This window comes from Rhinolophus sinicus, linkage group LG15 (assembly GCF_036562045.2).
Source record: "Rhinolophus sinicus isolate RSC01 linkage group LG15, ASM3656204v1, whole genome shotgun sequence".
NCBI classification, from domain to species: domain Eukaryota; kingdom Metazoa; phylum Chordata; class Mammalia; order Chiroptera; family Rhinolophidae; genus Rhinolophus; species Rhinolophus sinicus.
The window spans coordinates 2,298,560-2,318,651 of NC_133764.1; the positions used below are offsets into that span (position 1 = coordinate 2,298,560).

Below are 20,092 nucleotides of genomic sequence, written 5' to 3' on the forward strand. Positions count from 1 at the left end.
GTCTCCAGGCTGTTATGCTTTCTTACATTGACAGGATAACTTGACTTAAAAAATTGCTTTATTGTGCCAACTTCAGAAGCCATGAAGCTGTAGGAAGTGCCCACGTGTAACATGCGCCCATACTCATTCCTCACAGCCCACCAAGCAGAGACTAGAAGGGAGGCTGAGCTCCTGCTGAAGTCTCTCTCCATTGGCTGGGTGAGTGGAGGCTCGGGGATCTGACCAGGTGGGCCTAGTTCAGAGCACTCATGAAGCAGATGTAGACATTTGCCTACACACAAAAGTGAATGAGGAGCAAGGTCCCCTCCCAGGAGGACCACTAGCAGTTTCATCTCCAAACTTCCAGGTCTTTTGCTTTGCTAATGCAAATAGATCAGTAGTTTTTCTTAACATAACTAGGATCATGCACTAGGCCCTATTCTGCCTCTTGATTCTTTTTTGGCGGGTAGTGTGTCTTGGCCAATGAACTCGCCATTCTCATGATCTACCTCATTCTGTTTCAGAGTCAAGCCCACTTCAGAGAAGAGGAGACTGAGATTGAGGGCTCTAGCCCTGCCCCCTTGTGAGGAAGAAAGGGTGAGGGGTTGGTCGTGGGGCAGGTGCTGGGGACAGAGGCCGCATCCCTGGAGTGCTGGTCCCACATAGGGATCTCAGTGGGGGTCGCAGGAAAGAGGCAGGCAGTGCCCACTGGGGTGGAGGGGGGCTGGGTAATTGGCCCGATTATCCCAGCTGGGAGGCCTCCTTCGTGGAAGCTATTTTTAACCGTGAGAGAGGCTGAAGTGACTTCCCTCCCTCCCTTTACTGCCCTTTATTCCTATCATCCTGGTGCCTGCAGGCCCTGCCCGCGTCCTGGAAGCTCTGTCCCTTTAGAGGAAGGGAGACCGTGAAAAGGAGGGGAGGCAGAAGATGCCCTTGGCCTGTGTCATGCCACAGCATTTGTCCCCCACACAGTTCTGCCAGGCAGCTCTCATGCTCCCCCTGTTACAGAGGGGTTTAGAAGAGGTTCAGGAGGTCTGAGAGACATTTTTCAGTCCTTGCTGTTCTTTTCACATCCATCAGCTCCACCAGCAGCCCCTTGAGGGCATGGAGAGGAGTATTAGAACCCATCTCAAAAATCTCTGAAGTTAGTTAGACAAGGGCTTGTTTAGGTTGCAGAACTCAAAAGTCCAGGGGTAGATCTAAGGGTCCCAAAGGAGCATGTCTAGACTCTTGTTTCTCTCAAAATCTCAGCTCTCCTCTCCTCTGGATGGGTCTTGTCTCAGGTGGGTTCAGCCCATGTAGGGATAAGGAGGTCCCCAGCAGCCTCTGAGAAATAGAACTCCTTTGCCAGATGACCCAGCCAAAGTCCTAGGGCTGGTCCTCATTGGTTGGCTTCAATCACATGTCCATCCCTCAAGCACTCACAGTAAAGCTCACAGCTAGGCCTGGGTCACTTGCCCACCCCTAGGCTCTGGGGATGGTCCCAGCCCCCAAGGAAGCACGGTAGAAAGTATGGGAAACAGGTGATGCATCCCCCAAAAGCAAGGTTCCCAAAAGAAGGGCCTAAACACTGGGAGGACATGGACCACTGATGCCTCTAAAGCTGGGCAGCCAGGACAGAAAACTCCAGATACCCAGGACAGGACAGGTCGTCTGGGGCCTACGTCTTGGCCTTCAGCCCCATTGCTGGCTCCTGGCCGACATCAGCCCATCCTCCTGACAGATGAAGCACCAGGGGAGTCAGAGAGGAGGGGGGAGGCAGCGTGGCGGGTGTCAGAGCCTGTGCAGGAGGGAAATAAGTCAGCTGGCCAGCTCCCGGCTGCGTGATCAATGCTGACTTCCTGACAGGGTGGGAGTGACTCAGTGTCCTGTTTCCAGGGCCGACAGCCATTCCTGAAGTTCTGCTCTCCTCAGATCAATGCCACAGTGTCAGCCAGGGACCTGCGGGAGGGGTATGTGGCCTTGAAGGAGCAAGGCAGTCACTTTGTTGTCCTCTCTGCACATTTACCCCTTCACAGCACCCCTGACGAAGGGCCACCAGGGTTCGGCAGCTCATGTCCTCCCAGGCAATCCCTTTCACTGCAGGAGCTCAGACCCATCTGGGCATCGTTTCTTCATCTACCAACTGTGCGGGCATCTATGTGTCTATCAACTGAAGCAATTACATCATCCTTCATCATGAGTTCATGCAGTGTGCATGTAACCTAGAGGCTGGCACAGGCCAAATGTAAAATTAGCGTCATCCATTGTTACTATCATTGTCGTTATTCTTGGGGAAAATGGTGTTGAGGGAAGGGACAGGGCTAAGAGCAGTACTCCCAGGCCCAAGCTCTGCTCTGCCACTCACGGCCTGAGTGATCAGGGGCCTCTCCTTCTTCCTTGGCCCTGTTGGAATGCAGTCCGGCACCTTTTGACTTCTGGCCAGGGTTTTGGCCATCCCACCAGAAATCATACACTGGACCAGCCAGGCACAGGCTCTGAACACCTTATGGGGGTGGAGGTGAGAGGCGGGGTAAGCTCCAAACCCTGGACACCTGCCTGGATGAGGATGCAAGGCTTCTGCTGAGAGCCAACCTGTGATCTGGGTTTCATTCTGCAGATTCACAGCAGGATCACTGCGTGCTGGGCCCTGGCTATGTACACTCCGGACAGATGTGTCCCTGCCCTTACAGAGCCGACATATCTCGGCTCTGTGCCAGGCCCAGGTACAGTAAATGAGATGCTTCAGAGAGTGGCCAGTGTGGGAAGGAAGTCAAACAAGCTATGGGAGACGCCGTGGGCCTTTACAAAAGGTGCTGTCTGAGCTGTCCCTGAATGAAGAGCAGTTTGGGGAAAGAGCCCCGTGCTAGAATTGAAGTGGTGGCCTGTGAGGGCCTGGATGGTGGGCCAGTATGTCTGGAAAAGGAATGCCAAGAGAGCTGGGCGAGGTGAAGTCAGGTAGGTCCTGGGACTCAGGGACCGTGGGTCTCACGTGTGTCCTGGGAGAGTTTGAACTGGGCATGCCATGAGCCCATGTTATGTTTCAAGGGTCTCCTGACTCAGGGGCCAGGGCTGGGGTGAAGTCTAGGTGGGACAGGAGAAACCTGGGTGGGTTACTGGGAGGAGGTGGTCCTTGAAGCACTGGGAGGATTCTGGGGCAAACTGGTATAGCTGCCTGTGGGGCCAGACAAAGAAACACCAGTGAGGGAATATCTGGTTTTCGCATCTCAATCAATGATTAATTTATGACAGAAACAAATGCATCGGCTTTGTCATATTAAAACACGAATATTATAAGAGCCAGCAGCTTTGAGCCAGCTGCCCACTTGGACCAGCAAACCCCATCTAGCAGGATGCCCTCTCCACGCCCTGACAGCTTTGTGGCCTTGGAAGCAACTCCCCTGACTGGGCTTTTCTTTCCTCAAATGAAGGAGTGGTTCCAAATGGGCTAAGGTGCTATTTGGCCTCCCAGCCTGTGGCTCTGAGGATACCCAGGTCAGCAAATGTTTTTTGAGTAGCTATTATGTGCCAGGCCCAGGGCTGAGAGGGACTGGGCCCCACCCTGGAGGAGAAGAAAGATAATTTTAGATTAAGAGGAAGTCAGGTACAGGGGCACAGTGAGAAGGGGTTGGGAATGTATGTATGTTGCTAGAATCCCTACTGCGTGGGGGACATTGAACTCCCTTTCGTCTCATTGGCTTCTCCAGGGGCCTCCAGAGGGGCATTATTTTTCTCATTGTTGTGGCTATTACTATAACCCCCCCATTTGACAGAGTGGGACCTCAGCTAGAGATCTGTCCAGAGTCCCCTCCCACCTTGCCTAGCTCCGCCTCCCTTCAACACTAGAGGGTGGAGTGATGCCCTAGGAGGGTGGTGAGCCCCTCTGCTCACAGACAGGAAGCCTTGGGGTAGGTGTGTGAACTGGTTAGACAGACAGCAGTGCACGTCCCTGCCCCTCTGTGCCTCAGTCCCTGCATCTGGAACATGAGAGTGCTCCCTGTATAGAGGCTGGCACCCCACGTGGTCCTGCAAAAGGCCATGTGTCCAGGGCCCATAACAGCTGCTCATGGGATGTGATTATGGTTGAGAATTCCGACATAGCAGGTGGGTCAGGAGGGTGGGATGTGGAGCCTAAGGGCAGTGGCCTGGGGAGTCAGACCTGAACCTCTGCAGGGACGTTCTTCGCCGGGTGCCCTTGGGCAAGACACTTGCTGTTTCTGTGAAAGGGGTCTGATGATGGCTCTAGGGAAGGCCTGGGGCTCAGGGAGAAGATCTGGCTTACCTTCCACTGGTCCTCTTGGTGAGCAGCAGGGGGGGGCTGTGTGTGTCGGGGGTTCAGGGTTGAGGATACTCTGGACCCAGCCGCTCGTCCTAAGAGCTGGCAGACTCCTAGACACAGAAGTACCCCGGGGTCTCCTGTCCTTTCCCCAGCCAAGACCTGGCCTCCCAGCTGAGGGGATGCAGCTGCTCCGCTGGGTGCCCATGGTCGGTCGTCACAGGAGAGGTGTCTTGGGGCCCATTCCTTCTGGGGTGGAACTGGGGCCTCCATGTTCTGGAAAACGGGGCAAGGGAGGGTGGGATGCTGAGTCACTTCCTTCCTTGGTCACTTTGAGGGAGAAGGAGGAAAAGTTTCCTGAGAGCTTTTGGTCCCCTGGGAGGTGGGTCTCGAAGGAGGAGGAAGAAACCAGGACACTGTGTGCCAGTCAGGGGCAATGTGGGGTGTTGGGCTGGAATCTCTTGGGATACCCTTCTCTCCACTGCAGCCCTAGGTAGCTGTCCCTGGCAAGGGGGCAGGTCTCTCGTTCGGGAGTTCAGACCTGGCTCTAAGTCTTGGCTCCCCCTTCAATAGTTCTGTGACAGGCAAGACCAGTCTCTGTGTCTCAGCTTTTTTACCTATAAAATAGGGCCAGTGACCAGAGGGTCATAATGATGATGAAACAATTCTAGCCAGCTCCTTAGCCCAGAGCCTTGCGAGTGTTGAGTGCTTCCCCGACCCCCCACCCCCAATCAAAGCTGTGCTAGGCACTCTGGATAGACTCTGCACTCACTGAATCCTCACTGCAGCTCTAGGAGGTAGGAAATCTCACTCACTATCCCCACTTGATGTGAAAGTGTGGCCTTGATAGCAGAAATTACCTGCCTCCACAGTCTGTCAGTGGAGGTGGTGGGGTTCAAACCCTAGACAGCATGAGGTCGGTGAACTCTCTGGGTGGCCTAGGCCAGGTGGGATCTACTAGCTAGCTGCCTGGGGCCAGGTGCCTGGGGCAGGAGCCTGGGGCTGGTAGGGCCTGCAGACAGCTCTGTCTGAGCCGCCAGCAATCTGGGCGTTGGCCAGAGAGCCATCCTCCTCAGTTAGAATCCTGCAGCCAGTCTCCCTGCTGTGCAGACACATAATTATATTTCACATTAAAGGGGGAACTGGAGGCTGAGGGGGCCTGGTAGCCCTTTCAGACTTGTGCTCCAAGCACAGACCTGCCTCCTTAGTTCAATGCTGTGGCCCCAAGGCTGAGCAAGGGGTCAGACTGGTGATAAAATGGGGTCTCCCTGGGCTAAGGCCCAGCTAGAAAGGTCTGTCTGCCAGGATGAAAGGCCTGGGCCCTGCAGGAAGCTGAGAGATCTGAGACCCAGACAATAGGCCCCAGGAAGCTGGGAGGGCAGGGCTCGTGGGGACAGGCTGGGAAAAACGCCTGAACCTCCAGAGGCAGGGGTGGCAGGAGAAGAGGGTCACACGGGGGTCAGGTCTGCAAAGAGGGAGAGCAGGGGGAGGAGCACAGAGGAGAAAGCAGGAGATGGGAGAAGCCAAACAGAGCACAAGAGGGGAGGGGAAAATGCTATTAAAGAGGGGAAATTATGTGTGTATGTAAGTGTTCATGCCTGGTGTGCAAGGAGAAAGGATCCCGTTGGAATGTACAAGCCAAGATCTGTGTGCACATGTGTATATGTGCAGATACTACCCTGCATGTGCACTTCTGAGTATGTATGCACCTGTGCACCTGCAACCATCATGGACGTCAGGGCACTCATTTTGCGCATGTGGATACAGACGCCTGAACTTGTGTGCTGGCTGTGTGCAAGATTCCTTTCCCTGTGTGTGCACTCTCCATGCACCTGTGTGTGCTTGTGTCTCTGGAGGACATGCTTCTGTGTGTGTGTGTGTGTGTGTGTGTGTGTGTGTGTGTGTGTTCGCGCGGCCGGCCGCGCGCAGTCGCGCGCGGTCGCGCGCCAGTGCTCAAGTGGCTGGTGGTTGTGTGTGTGTTGTGGGGGGGCATCCCTGGGCTGGGGAGGCGCATAGCTAGGCCAGCGCCCGTGAGGGCGGGGGCAGCAGCCGCGCGGCGCGGGGCGGGCGTGCTCTCGGCGGAGAGTTAGAGGAGTTGCGGAGCTGGGTTCTGGTGGCAGCGGGGCGCGGAGCTGGGTGCGAGCCGAGCCTCAGACTCCCGCCGCCACCTCGCCCTCCATCCTTCTCTCGCCGCCTTCTCTGGGCCTGGCTGCTGCCACCGCCTCCTTGAGAACTGCAGCGAGGGGCGAGGGGGCTGGTGCGGCCGGAGCCGGCAAGGAGGCGCGGGGCGGCGCGGAGCGCCGGGGCGTGGGGAGCGCGCCTGGCCTGCCTGGGATCAGATAACAGCCGGCGGGGGAGGGGGTGCGCCGGCCGTGCTCACAGCCCAACCGAAGGACGGACTCTAGCCGCGCGGGCCGGACCGAGCGCCCCGCACCCGGGGGCGCCGTCCAGGCGCGCTCCCCCGATCCGTGGCTGCACCGGGGCGATCGGCTCCCGGAACCAACGCTCCCCTCAACATGGAGCGCTCCCGGGTGTTGCCCTGAGGCGGCGGCGGCGATGCAGCCAGCGCGGCGGCGGCCGTGGCCAGGAACGGCCGCCCGGAGCTCGGAGGACGCGGAGCGCGCCGCGCCCGGGGGACTGACCGAGGTAAGTGCGCGGCCGCCCGGCGCACGGACCCCGCGGGCCAGGCTCCAGCTCCCCGCAGGCCCTCTCCCGGCTCGGAGTGAGCATGAGGTGGTGCAGCAACAGGGAAGGTGGCGCGGGAGGGTTTTCTTCCCTCTGGTTTTCAGGGTTTTTTTTCCTCTCTTGGTGAGCCATCGGAGGAAATGCTGACTGCAAGCGTTTTCTTCCTCTGCCATGTCTCCGGCTACACCACCAAGGAACTTTGCTCGTTGCTAACCTTCGTCCTGGGGGCGCTCCGGGAAACTTTGAGGCTCCTCCGGCCCCTTCTGGCAGACTTGCACGAGGGGGCTCGGGAGGGAGCGTGGGGAGACACTTTCCCGCGCGGCATCAGCCCTAAGTGTGACCTTCCCGGAGATCCCGGGATCAGGGTGGGGGGCGGATGAGGGTGCCGTCTACCAGCCGCCCCCAGGCCCGAGATCTGCGGGTTCTTGGAGTCGTTTCGGTTTCTCACTTTCTGTGCTCTAATGGAGTAAAAATATTTCTGGAAATGGTGTTCTCCGCTAGCCAGCGAGCCGACGACTCCAGCCCGAGCTTCTTGCTTTTAGAAATGGGCCTTGACTGCGGAGGGGATGGCCCTGCAGCTAAGAAGCCCCCCGGCGTTTCAAGGCCGGGTCCCTCCCACCACGTGTTCCTGTCGGCTCTGGATGTCCTGGGGAGAGGGGAGGGAGGGCGGATGGGAAAGCAGAGCTCCCTGGAAGGCAACTGGGGTGCGCAGCTTTTGGAGGGGGGGCTTCAAAGGGTAGCTGAGGCGCTAGGGGGTGTCTGTGCTGCCTGTTTGGATGGAATGTGCACAAGTCATGTGAATACCTTAAACTGTGTTCGGAAGGGGAGCGAGGTCACAGGAAAGTGTTTCTTTCGGGGTGGTCTTCAGTCCTGAGAGGTTCTTCTGCCTCCCTATAGTCTGCACTTGCTGGGACCTGGGGCCACTTGCTCCCCGTTTCCTAGGGGGCATGCCCATCCTGGAGTGCTGTGCTACCTGTGACCATATCTACTTTCTCGTTTGCTCCATGTGCCCAGGCCAGAGCCCTGGAATAAAGTGGTGGAGACCTCCTGCCCCCCAGATCCACATCCCAGAGCCTGGGTTCTCAGGCTCCATCTCCCTGGAGCACAGAGGCGCCCTCATGCTTCTGAAATCAGCAGCTGCCTCCTCAATGATGCGAAGCCAGAAGGCATTAGCCCTCCATCCTACCCCTCACTCCCTCCTTGAAGTGCCAGAGGAAGGCTATCCTGCCCCAACCCCAGCCTCACCTTGTGCTAGGTTGCTCCAGACCCTGGACCGCCGCCATGTGGCCAGAGAGAGTTGGGGAGAAGATCCCAGCCCCCAGCACTGCCACAGGGAGCTTATAGTCTTTGTGGAGTATTACCTCTTCTGTTCTGAGAAGAGCATCCCCATCCCATGCTGGGACTCTAAAGAGACTGCTCAGCAAAGTCTACCATGTGGCTTTCTGGTGGCCCCTCCCCTCCAGCCAGGGTGCTGCAGCTCGGCAGTTCCAAGAGGAGGACTTCAGAAGGGCTCCCATCAGGTGGGTCCAGGACCCCTGAGGGAGAGCAGGGTGCAGAGGGTTGGGGGCTTGCTTGAGCGCACCTGGGGACAAGAAGGGGGGCTCCAGTGTGCTTTCCAACAGGGAAGGTCCTTCCCCACTGGAGCCCTGCTGAGTGTGTACAATGGGCACTAAATACTGGGTGTTGACACAGACCTGGCAGAGACTAACTGCAAGCCCCCGACCACCTCCTGGCCCCTGTCCAGGACAGGGCACAGCAGAGCTCCCTCCCCAACCCTGAAGGGGATGGCCCTTCTCTCGGGGGAGGGACAGAGCCTGAGTTTGTCAGCCGTTCTCTAACCCCCCCCATACCCAACTGCCAGGTCAGACCCCATAGGGCTCCCAGGGTGCTCAGGAGGGAACCCCTCTAGATGAGTGCCTCCTGGAGGGATGTTCAGTGGGCTGTGCTGTGCTGGGAGGAAGACGTGCTCTTGTCCAAAGCTCCGCAGCAAGTCAGGGCTTTGAGCAGAAGCCTCCACCTAGCTCTCCCCTGACAGGCTCCTGTTCCAGGGCCATGATACCCCTTTCCTGAAGTTCGCCCAAAGCAGGAGAAGGTGACATTGGTAGCCCTGTGGCAGTGAAATATTATAATAACAGCAATGACAATAGTTATAATAGTGACAGGAGTGCTCTGCAGCACTGGGACTGGTTCTGCCTGGAGGCAGTTTCCTCTGGCCAGACAAGGCCTCTGATGCCCTGGGCCGTAGCATGGCATCCAGAGGTCTTGGCACGTGTCTAGGGAGGAAGCAACTACGTCGTCACACCCGGCAACTTCTGTGGCCCTTGCCTGGTCCCAAGGTTGAAGGGTGCTGGTGCCCCCTCAGAGGCCACCGTATGCCCACCCTCAGTTCTGCTGCTCCCAGGCCTGGCTCTGGGTTGGGCCACCCTCTGACAGGTGCAGCTGGTGTTTGTTACTGGGTTCCCGTCAGGGCTTTGCTGTGAACGACACATGGGCACACCTGCCCCTCCCCTGGGGCCTGCAACGGGAGCACTGCCACGGGCTGGCACAGAGGAGAGGCTGGGAGGGACGCAGCTTGTGGGCAGTAGGAGGGGTGGAAGCTGGGTCCGCCACTTGGAGTGTGGTGGGTGTGTGGGCTTAGTCCCAAGGGACGGCCGCACCAGGGGAATTGGCAGCATGATAGGGAGACAGAAAAGGCTGAAGATGAAAGCCAGCCTAGAACTGGGCGATGGGCTGGGCAGGGAGGCTGGGGGCTTCAGAGGCGCCTTGGGGTGGGATGGGGGTGCTGGGCCAAAGCAGGCAGGTGTTCCAGAGGAGCTGGGGCCGAGAGCAGGAGTGGAGCCCTTGCTCGGCACTGGCTGAGGGCCCAGCGCTCTGCCAGCTGGTTTAGTTTCCTAATGGTCTGCCAGTATAGAGGGTGGCTTTAGCTCCATTGTACAGATGGGAGATTCGAGGCCCTGGGAGGGACTAGAACCTGTGCCCCTCGGTTCCAGAACCCTGGCACTCTCCCAGATACAGCTCTGTCTTCCCTCATTCCACAGATAACCTGCCAGGTGCACCTGTGTGCCATGCTGGCTGTGGGACCGCCAGAATGGCACAGCATCCCCTCCTGACACCCCTCACCCCAGGCTGGTTCTACGCAGGCCCTGGTGCAGCTACCAGGTTGCTGTATCCCTGGGACCTAGTGAGGCCTGAGATGCAGTAGGTGCTCAGAAAATGTTAGGTGGGTGCATGTCTGGCTGCTTTCTCTGGCCACAGCAGCCTCAGTGGGGCCTTGCTGTGCTGGCATGATTTGTGGCTGGTTGTGAACTCCGGGGTGGATGTGAGCTCTGAGGGTGGGGCCCTGGCACTCCAGTGTTCAGCTGGTCCCCAGTGCAGTGTCTAGTGTACAGAAGATGCTTAATAAACTGGTGTTGAATAAATGGAGGCCTGGCTCCTGCCCACAAGGATCTTAGCATTTAGGAGGAGACAACTAGGCTGGGCAAGGCCTATGGTGTGACTGGGGCTGAGTCACTTTTCCTCTTGGGCTTCAGTTTATCATCTGCGAAGTGGGACTGCTAAGAGCACACAGGATGGAAGAGTAGAAATGTGAGCCCCTGTGTGTGCCTCTGGGCAAGGGGTCTCAACAGAAATGGGGGTGTGTATAGGGGGCTCCAGGAAGGAGCGAGATGTGAGCATTGGTGATGCCAGAGCCTTGGGAATTCGTTATTTCAGTCCAGCCTTCCCTTCGACGTGTGGTGAAACTGAGACCCACAGAGGGTAGGTGATTTGCCGCAGCAAAAGAGGGCTTCGAACGCAGGCCTCCTGCTCCTGCTGTGTCCGCTATACCCCCTTCGTTACCCCCTCCCTCCAGCCGCTCCCACTGATGTGCCACAGCTCGGGTCTTCCTGCTTGGCTGCAGAAATGGCAGCTGTAGAGGCAGTGCGAAGCTGCGGGGACTTACGGGACCTCTGATCCAGCCCCTAATTGGCCTTCTGTAGCACTAGACACACTTCTGTTTACATGGCCAGATAGGAGTGGAAGCCCCCTTTTCAGTGGCCTCAGGGAGCAGGTCTGCTGTGGCTGTGATTAGTGCTGCTATAGAGTCACTGGAAGGGGCCTCCTGGATCCCGCTGGGGTCACCTCCCCACTAGCCTGGACTGAGCTCTCCTACCACCTTGGGTAACTGAAGCCTCTCCCTCCTCTGCTCACCAGTGGTCTGGGCCTCTCTGGAGGACTCAGGCTTGGAGAGGGGTCAGGGAGCAAAAATTAAAGCCTTCAAGGTGCACGCTTTTGCCAGTGCCAGCCCCGGCCGTGGTCGCTTAAGCACCAAATGAGCTTGATACACTCTGGGTGTTTTAGTCTCGGGACACCCCTGGGCTCGGGACCCTCCCACGGTTCCCCTCTCACACAGAATAAAAAGCACACTCCTCACTGCGGTCGGTCCACAAAGCTCTGCACAGCCTGTCCTCGTTACTGCCCTCACTCCCACCACTCTTTCCTTCCCCTCAGGCCACCCCTCACCTCCCTCCTTACTGTGCCCACAACACACCAGGCCTGCTCCTGCCCCAGGGCCTTTGCACTTGCTGCTCCCTTTGCCTGGAGCATTCTCCCCCAGATGTCCACACAGCCCCCTCCCTCACCACCTTCAGGTCCTACCCAAATGCCACCTTCTCCGTGAGGCTTCTCCTTGCTTTCCTGCATAACAAGGTGATGCTTTATCCCTCTCCTGCTTTATTCCTCTGTAGAACTTAATGCCACCAGCCATGTTATGCTTTATTTGCTTATCTTGTTTACTGCCTGTCCCCCCAGGAACGTAAGCTTCCTGGGTGTAGGGGTTTTGGTCTGGTTTGCTCATAGCTATGCCCACATTGCTACAGCAGCGCCCAGTGTATACAGGTGTTCAGTTGCCATACATGGTGCCCAACACATAGTGAGTGCTCAGTTGCCAGAATCATTGTCCATTCTGCAGATGAGAAAACTGAGTCTCAGACAGGTGACATCACTGTCCCAGAATCATAGAGCTTGTCGGGGCTGGCATTCAGATCTTTGCTCTGAGCTCTTGGCCTGCCATCTGCCTGTGTCACAGGGAGCGAGTTGGCATTATTTAAGGCCCCTACTCTGTGTTGAGTTTTTTCTGTGACTTCGCCTGCTTCAAGCTCTGAACCTGCTGTGTCCCTGGCACTTGGCCTACCTCCAGCTTAGAATGTACCCACCACATCCCTTTGAGGGGCAGAAGCTGTTCCCATTGCAGATCTGAGCAAACTGAGGCACAGGGATTTGCGCCTCTCAGCTCTCATCTGCCTCCCACCCTGGGGGGCTGGGGTGGCCCAGGGCTCAGTGTCCCCACTTCTTGCCAATTAAGCATTTTCAGGTGTCCATTGTCCATTTGTGTTGTGTGTCAATGTGTTTCACCCCCCCGCCCACTCTCTTTTTGAACATAGCACCCAGATTATTTTTTTTTTAACTTTTGCCATTTTCAACAATAGCAACTTCCCACTTTAAAAAGAATCTGCATGCTTCCCCCTTCCGTTCTCTCCTGATCTTCCTGTCACCTGTGACAAGTTGGGGCTTACTTGAGCAGACAGGTTCCAAGAGGCCGGGCCCTGGCCAGGGCTGTTGTGCTCCACCAGGTGCTGGTTGGGCCTCTCTGGTGGATGCACTCTGGGCAGGGCACTGTCTCTTGAGGCTCACCTCTGGGGCAGAAAAGGGACCGGCTCTTAACGAGAACCAGAGTCGTGTCCAGCTCACCCATGGCTATTGCCAGCCCCTGACCTGTCCCCACCCTGCGAGGGGGTGTGGTAGGGGGAGGGTACAACATGAATATCTCACTGTGGGAGTGGGCAGCCTGAGGCCCAGAGAGGGACAGTCACAGCCAGAGGTGGCACAACTCCTTAGAAGCAAGGTGGTGGGCAGCAGAGGAGACCCTCTGCCCCCGCAAAGCCTGCCAGAAACTCTTTGGAGACACTTAGGAAGCTGGGACTCAGAGGAAGGAGTCCGTGGAGATGGGGAGGTGTTGTGCTGTGTGTGTGTGTGTGTGTGTGTGTGTGTGTGTGTGTGTGTGATAGCAAGGCTGAAAGGCCAAGGGCAGGAAATGTCGGAGGTGGGGGTTGTATGGCTCCCAGCCCCTGCCCACCTCCCTCTCCTTCCAGCTGCAGCCTGAGCCCCCTGAACTGGCCGCTCCAGCCCTGCAATTCTCCAGCACTTAAACCAAAAATTAATCGCTGCCAGCAGCTGGTGTTCTGGGTGGTAGCTGCTGTGCTACACCCCCACCCCACCCCTGACTCTATGCCTCTGGGTTCTTGGTTCCAAGCCAAGGCCAGGCCTGTGGGGGTTCAAGGAGGACTAAGGAGGGCCGCAGGAGGCTGGCCCCATCCCTTCCCAGAACTAGAACTTGGCAAGACCCAGTGTGTGGGGCCTGGCTGGGTCACATGGAGGGCAGAGGCAGTTGGATTCCTGAGGCTCCTGAGGGTGCTGGGATTCCGGGGCAGGTGGGGGGCCCAAAAGTGGGATTTGTGGAAGCAGGGTGTGGACACGGCCTGGGAAACCCCCTTACATAACCCCTCGGGACAAGCCCCTGGTAATCTCTTGTCTTGCCAGCTTCTCCCTTCCCTTCTCAGAGAGGTCTCACTTGTCCTTCACGCTTTCAACACTTAGCTTCTGAGCACATGTGCTGTGCCCCTTGCCAGAGCTAGGGGCTCACGTCTAGGTAGGTGGGGAGGAGGAAAGAAACAAGTAAACCAATTCATAAGGAAGTACAGACTTTGTCATATTCTTTTGTTAATTATTACAATTTTTAATTATGAGTGTCACATGTTCATGGCAAGCCATTAAGCAATTGTAAGGGTGGAAAGTGAATTTCTCTTTCTCAAATCCTGTATCCACTTCACCCCAACCCCAAAGCTTTATGTTCTTGAAGTGCCCATGATTAGAGAACCTTCTGGATTGACTGCTTGTGCAAACATGTGAATGTAGCTATGTAAACATGCCAACATCTATAGCTCCCTTTCTCCTCTCTGCCTTTCTTTTTTTCTGCTTCCCCCCCCCCCCATGGGATGACTCCATACGTGCTGCCCCCGTTGGTGCCCCAGCAGTCTGGACCTCAGCAGCAGCTCATTGCCTTCAATCTAGTTGTGGAGGGCGCAGCTCACTGGCCCATGTGGGAATCAAACTGGCAACCCTGTTGTTCAGAGCTCGCGCTCTAACCAACTGAGCCATTCAGCTGCCTGGAATCTACAGTTTCTTAATCTCCCCAATAGCACAGCCGGCAGCCCAGCCCCCTGTAGGGTAGTCACCCTGCTGCAGTCAAGCTCCCTGACCCTGGAGCGGTCCCACTCTCTCTGGGCCTCAGGGACCACTAAGCCAATACATCTGCCACTCAGCGCAGTGTAGACAAATAGGGGCTGCCATGAGGCGCTCGTCCCCATTACTTGCTCAGATGGGCAGAAGGCCTCTGTTTGGGGGAACTGGTCACCTCTGATTCATCTCTGAGCTTCTCCATCTCAGGTGCCCACCACCCTGTCATTCCTGTAACCTGGTTTGAGCCAAATCAGAAGGATAGTCCCTGCTTTGCTCCACCAAGGGCCCCTGTTTGAAAGGATCTGATAGACTAAGTCTGAGAGAAATGTTAATCAGCCCTGGTGCTCTTCCTCCCCGAGCCTCAGTTTCCCTATTTGTGAAATGGGCATTAACACCAGGCTCCCATCTGAGTATCCATTTTCTCATTGCCTTTTGGTTTTGGCTCTGCGGGCAGGGCAGGGCAGGGCAGGAAGCGTCCTCTCTCCCTGCTCCCCCATCCTGTGCCTTGTGTGCTGGATGCTCGGCCGTGTCCATCCCCTTGGCCTGCTGGGCCTCAAGCTGTCGGCAGCACCTGTGCGGCTGGGGCAGCCAGACCCCCCTGTCCCAGGCCCTGGGAGCCTTCAGAACCAATGGAGGGGGTGCCCTCGGAAGTCCCTGGGGCAGCCACAGAGTGGCCCAGCCCCTCCTTGGGGGCTGAATAATGGAATAGACCCTGGCTGCCCTCTTTCTTTCCTCTGCTGGCCCTGCCAGCCATAGCCTCAGAGGCAGCCTTGGGACCTGGCCGTAATCCTACAGCAGATGCCATGGCCCTGGAGCTCCAGGGCCAGGTGACCTGGCTCTGGGCCCTGTCCTGACCCAGCTGCCCTTTTGGAGGCCTCAGGACCAGCTGCAGCTGGGTGGGCCCCAGGGGTTCTCCACTTATTCTGCCACAGATCAAGGGCAGGTGGACGGGGTGTGGTTGGGGAGTAGCACCCCTGGGAACTGTGACCTGATGAGCCTGTGGTCTCAGTTTCCTCACCTGTGAAATGGGAACTCCCGGGAAAATGGGTTGAATGAATCCATATCCTTGACATTTTGTCTAGGGTGTGGAAGAAGCACTGGGCCAGCACTCTGGAGGGACAGTCAGTTAGGTCCAGACAGGAAACAGAGGCAGGACGGTGAGGAGCAGATTGGGTCGTGTATGGATTTCCCGTGTATGCCATAATAAATAACCACAAACTGGATGGCTCAAAACAGTACTGGTGTATTGTCTCCCAATTCTGGAGGCCAGACGTCTGAAATCAAGATGTTGGCAAGGTTGCTTCCTACTGGAGACTCTGAGGGAGAATGTTCCACGCCTTTCTCTTGGCTTCTGTGGCTGCTGGTCATCCTTGGGGTTCCTTGGCTTGTAGACACATCCTTCTAATCTCGTCTCTGTCTTCGCATAGCCTGCTTCTCCCTTTGTGTCTCCCTCTTGTCTCTCTCTTTTTTTAAAGATTTTGTTGGGGAAGGGAAACAGGACTTTATTGGGGAACAGTGTGTTCTTCCCAGTCCCTCTTCTTTGTAGAGACATTTGTCATTGGATTTGGGGCCCATCCTAATCCAGGATGATCTCATCTGCAGATCCTTAAGTTAATTATATCTGCAAAAACCCTTTATCTACCCTATCTTGCTGTGTATAATGCGCACCCACGTTTTTGGTCCAAACTTTCAGGGGGGGAAAAAATCTTTCATTTTAATTTTTTAATGCAAATTTTTATTTGTTTACATTTAGGTACTTGTTTTTTGTATTATAAAGGAATTCTAGCATTTATTTTTAACATAAGAAATTTTACAAGAAATTTTATGTAACAAATTGTCATGCAGGGTGACAGTCGGGGTCTCTAGTCCCGCTCCCCACAGGAACACAGGACATGGTGAGGCCAAAAAGGAACACCCACGGAGCCATAGATAGGGGAGTCACACCACTATAGTCTCGCTGGCGGCTGGGTTGGACACACAGGAGGCAGGAGCCACACGATCCGCAACCTGCCGTCCACTTGTGTCTACCAACCAACCTCACTTGCTAACTGCAATCCTCCTCTCTGCCATCCGTAATCCACACTCTGCCACGCCATGCCACACCAGGACCCCACACCACCACGCCACACTTTGCCATGCTAACTGCAATCCACGCTTGCCAGCCACCATCTTCTTGCTAGCCCCCATTTGCTGCTAGCGTAGCCACAGCAGTTATATTAGTGGCCAATGGCTCCCTGGTTACAGCTGACGGCCAACTAGCCACAGCTGATGGCCATGCAATCACAGTTGATGGCCATTTACTACCCAAGTGAGCACCTTTCCACATGAGGGCGAGAGCCTGGAAACTGCACTCCTGGCTCTGTCCCCACACAAATAATTACAAAACACAAGAACAGATACAAGGTACAAGAAATTTTATGTACCGGTTAACAAATTTACGATATTTACTATTTACGCATCATAAAGGCCAAGAACTCTTCGTAGTTGCAAGTTTGTTGTAAGTTCAACAAAACTGATCATCGTATTCCAGGGTATTATGTTGTATACAGATATCATTATTGATTTCTAGAGTCACCCTTATAACTCATAAGCGTAAATTAAAGAATTAAAAACATTTGTATAGATACAGAATTGGTACTTCCCATGTATAATGCGCATCCTTATTTTTCCCTCACAAATTTGGGCCAAAAAAGTGCCCATTGTACACAGCAAAATACGGTAAATTCACCGTCACAGGTTCCAGGTGGATAATGTTTGGAGGGCCGTTATTCAACCCATTATACATGATCAAGCTGAATATGCTGCCCTGTACCTTGACTTTTTCTTTTTTAAGAAAACCAGTCTATTTTGGCAGCCCAGGCTGATGATACGCTCCTCAGGTGTCTGGGTTTCCCTGAAAGCTCACTGTTGTTGGAGGAAGGGAGCTGGGTTTCACGCCCGCTAGCCTCCCCACCCCGGCCCCCTCCCTGGGCTGCCAGGCAGTGAGTGTCCTTCTGGAGAAGGCTGGTGCATTGATGAGCCACTGTCATGCTCTGGCCTGATGCTGTGTGGCCTGAGGAGCCTGGGTGTCCTAGGCCCCCTCCCGTGGCTCCTGACAGCCATCAGAATGTTTTGGGGGCTTCAGCAAAATGCATACCCCGGTGGTGAATTCAACTGCCCATGGTGTCACTGGGTGCCTTTCTCTGGAAGTGGCGTGACATTTTGCTAAGACTTGGCACTCAAAAATAATAATGAAAATGACTGTTTATCCGGTGCTTTCTGGTGCCAGGTGCTGTGCTCAGTGATTTTCCAAACATCATCTCATTTAATTCTCAAAACATCCTGACCGTGTGGGGAGCAGGGCTTGAGAGAAGAGGCCACTGAAGGAGGCAGGAGGCCAAACCGCCTTTGAGCAGTAGCACCCCTGGAACTGTGATGCTTACCATGCCCTGGCCTGACGGGAAGCCTCATGAATGGGCCTGACTTTCTCTCCAAAGGCACAAAGTCTTTTAAGAATGCCATGAGTGTTTTGTTTATTTGTTTGTCTTGTTCCTTTGCTGCTTTCAGTTTTATATCCCACATATCAGTGAAATCATATGGTTCTCGACTTTTTCTGTGTGACTTATTTCACTTAGCATAATAATCTCAAGATCCATTCATTTTGTCACAAATGGCGCTATTTCAGTTACCAGAGCGGGGGGGGGGGGTAGATGAGGGTAAATGGGGTCAAATACGTGGTGATGGAAGGAGAACTGACACTGGGCAGTGAACACATAATGTGATATATAGATGATGTATTACAGAATTGTACACTTGAAACCTATGTAATTTTACTAACCATTGTCCCCCAATAAATTATAATTTGAAAAAAAAAGAATGCCATGGGCCCTGCTGGGCTCTCCCTTCAGGGGGGTGGAGCCCTCCTGCGCTGAGGATCCAGACATGTCTTTGAAACATCTCTGTCTTGGAGTTGCAGTGCTGGGCATGAGCCAGGTTGGCCTGGCTTTAAATGTCCCTCTCTATTTGCTGTGTGACTCGAAGCAAGCTGCTTTACCTCTCTCAGCCTCACTTCTCTACTCTGAAAAATGGGGCTATCTACTCCATTTAAGCGGTGATTGTGTGTGCCAGGCGCGAGAACTAGTTCCAAATTCTCAATGACAGAGGGCTCTGAGGCCCTCAAATGGGGAGGGACTGGCAAAGCTGATGCCCACACTGAATGGCCTGCAGCCCTCCATTCCCTGTGCCAGAACATGGGTCTGGTTCAATCTCCTTCATTCTTTCCCTCGCAAGACTAGGCTAGAAAGACAGACCTTTGCTTGAGCACTGACTATATGCTGGAAGGCTCATGCAGAGGGAAGATTTCAGCTAAGGTCTTGCTAAAGCTCTCAGGATGGCGATCCTGCCCCCTTTGCCCATTTCTTAGAGATGGAGCTCATGTCTCCCCATCTGCCCCACGTCCTAAGAGCCCCCACATTCCCATGACTGAGTTCTGTGCTTCTGTGGATGTGGTGGCACGTGTGTCAGGCTGTCCCCAAACCTGTCCATAAATATTGTCTGATGCCCCAGGATGTAATGGCACTGGCTTTGCTGTTTGGGGAAAGAGTGGAGCTGTTGATCACTAATTTATTCATGCACTTATGCTTTTAACTTTGGATCCAAAGTAAATGAATCCATGTGGACTGAGTAGAGGTCTCTGAAGAGAGCAGGATGCTGGAGGTGGCAGAGCAGAGAAAGCGCCCAAGGGAGAGGGCTCTGGCCCCTGACTCCATGGGAGGCTGCTGTGGCACCAGTGCCTCCCAGGGTGAGTGTGCAGCCAGCAGAAACTGTAGAGAGCCCTTCAGAGCCATCCCTTGGGCCTTAGGCAGGTGCTAGGGCACAGAGGTTCCTTGCCACTTGCCTCATGAGCCCTCCTAGACACACAGGGAAAGAATTAAAGGCCCCCTGAGTCGAGTCGCAGCACTCTGCTGCTCAGCCCTCTGCCAGTTGGCCTTACAGACCCCTTTCACTCTAGGTCATGCTTCCGAGCTTGGGGCACTGGTCCCAGAACCACCCCCTTTCTCTCCATTCCAGAACCTGCCCCTGAAGATAGGGCCCCACCTTCCACTCCAAGGTTCTAGATTCTCAGCCAACAGTGTGGCCTCCTCTGTCACAGAGAAAATCAAAGAAAAGAACTTTCACTTGTTCCCACCACAGCTACCCAACGCCCTTACACCTGCGCCCCTCACATGCCTTCCTCCCTTTCCTGTGGATAGATTGTTATCCCTGCTTTCTGTCCTGGGATCCCACTCCTCTTGCCTACCCAAGAGCATCGCTGTGGCGAGTCTCCCTCTCTCTGCTGGACCCTCCTCTACACCCTGCACCTGTTTCTTCCTAAGGTGATTGGTAAAGCCCTGCACTTTCTCTGAGCACCGGGACATTCCAGGGGCCAAAACAAAGTCCTACCAAAACACATTAGTGATTAAAAACTCTCAGTAAAGTAGGAATAGAGGGGAACGTTCCCAACTTGATAAAGAACATCAACAAAAAACCTGCAGCTAACATCTTAATTAATGGTGAGAAACTCAAAGCTTCCCCACAAAGATCAGGAACTCGGCAAGGATGTCCCATCACACCCCTCCTTTTCAGCTTCGTACTGGAAGGCCTTCACAATGCAGTTAAGAAAAGGAAATGAAAGGTATACATACTACGAAGGAAGATATAAAATTGTCTTTCTTTGTAGGTGATGTGATTATCTATGTGGAAAATCTGAAAGAATTGACCCCCCCCAAAAAAAAAATTCTTGGAACAAGTAAGCTATTGGAACAAATAAGCTATATAGCAATGTTGCAGGATACAAGGTTAATACACAAAAGTCAATTGCTTTCCTATATACTAGCAATGAACAAATAGAATTTGAGATTAAAAATAATAGTATTTACA

The 20,092-nt window shown here is 54.7% G+C and overlaps 1 protein-coding gene across 2 annotated transcripts in view; it reads left to right on the top strand.

The window, feature by feature from the left end:
• Positions 1-6,220: 6,220 nt before the first annotated feature.
• Positions 6,221-20,092, top strand: part of KCNJ12 (potassium inwardly rectifying channel subfamily J member 12) — a 45,790-nt gene continuing 31,918 nt past the window's right edge. Inside the window, exon 1 of one of the 2 annotated variants that reach the window (XM_019715990.2) lies at positions 6,221-6,880. The gene's annotated coding sequence lies outside the window, so the exon portion shown is untranslated. The remainder of the gene's footprint in view (positions 6,881-20,092) is intronic. The other variant, XM_019715988.2, reaches the window with a different exon arrangement.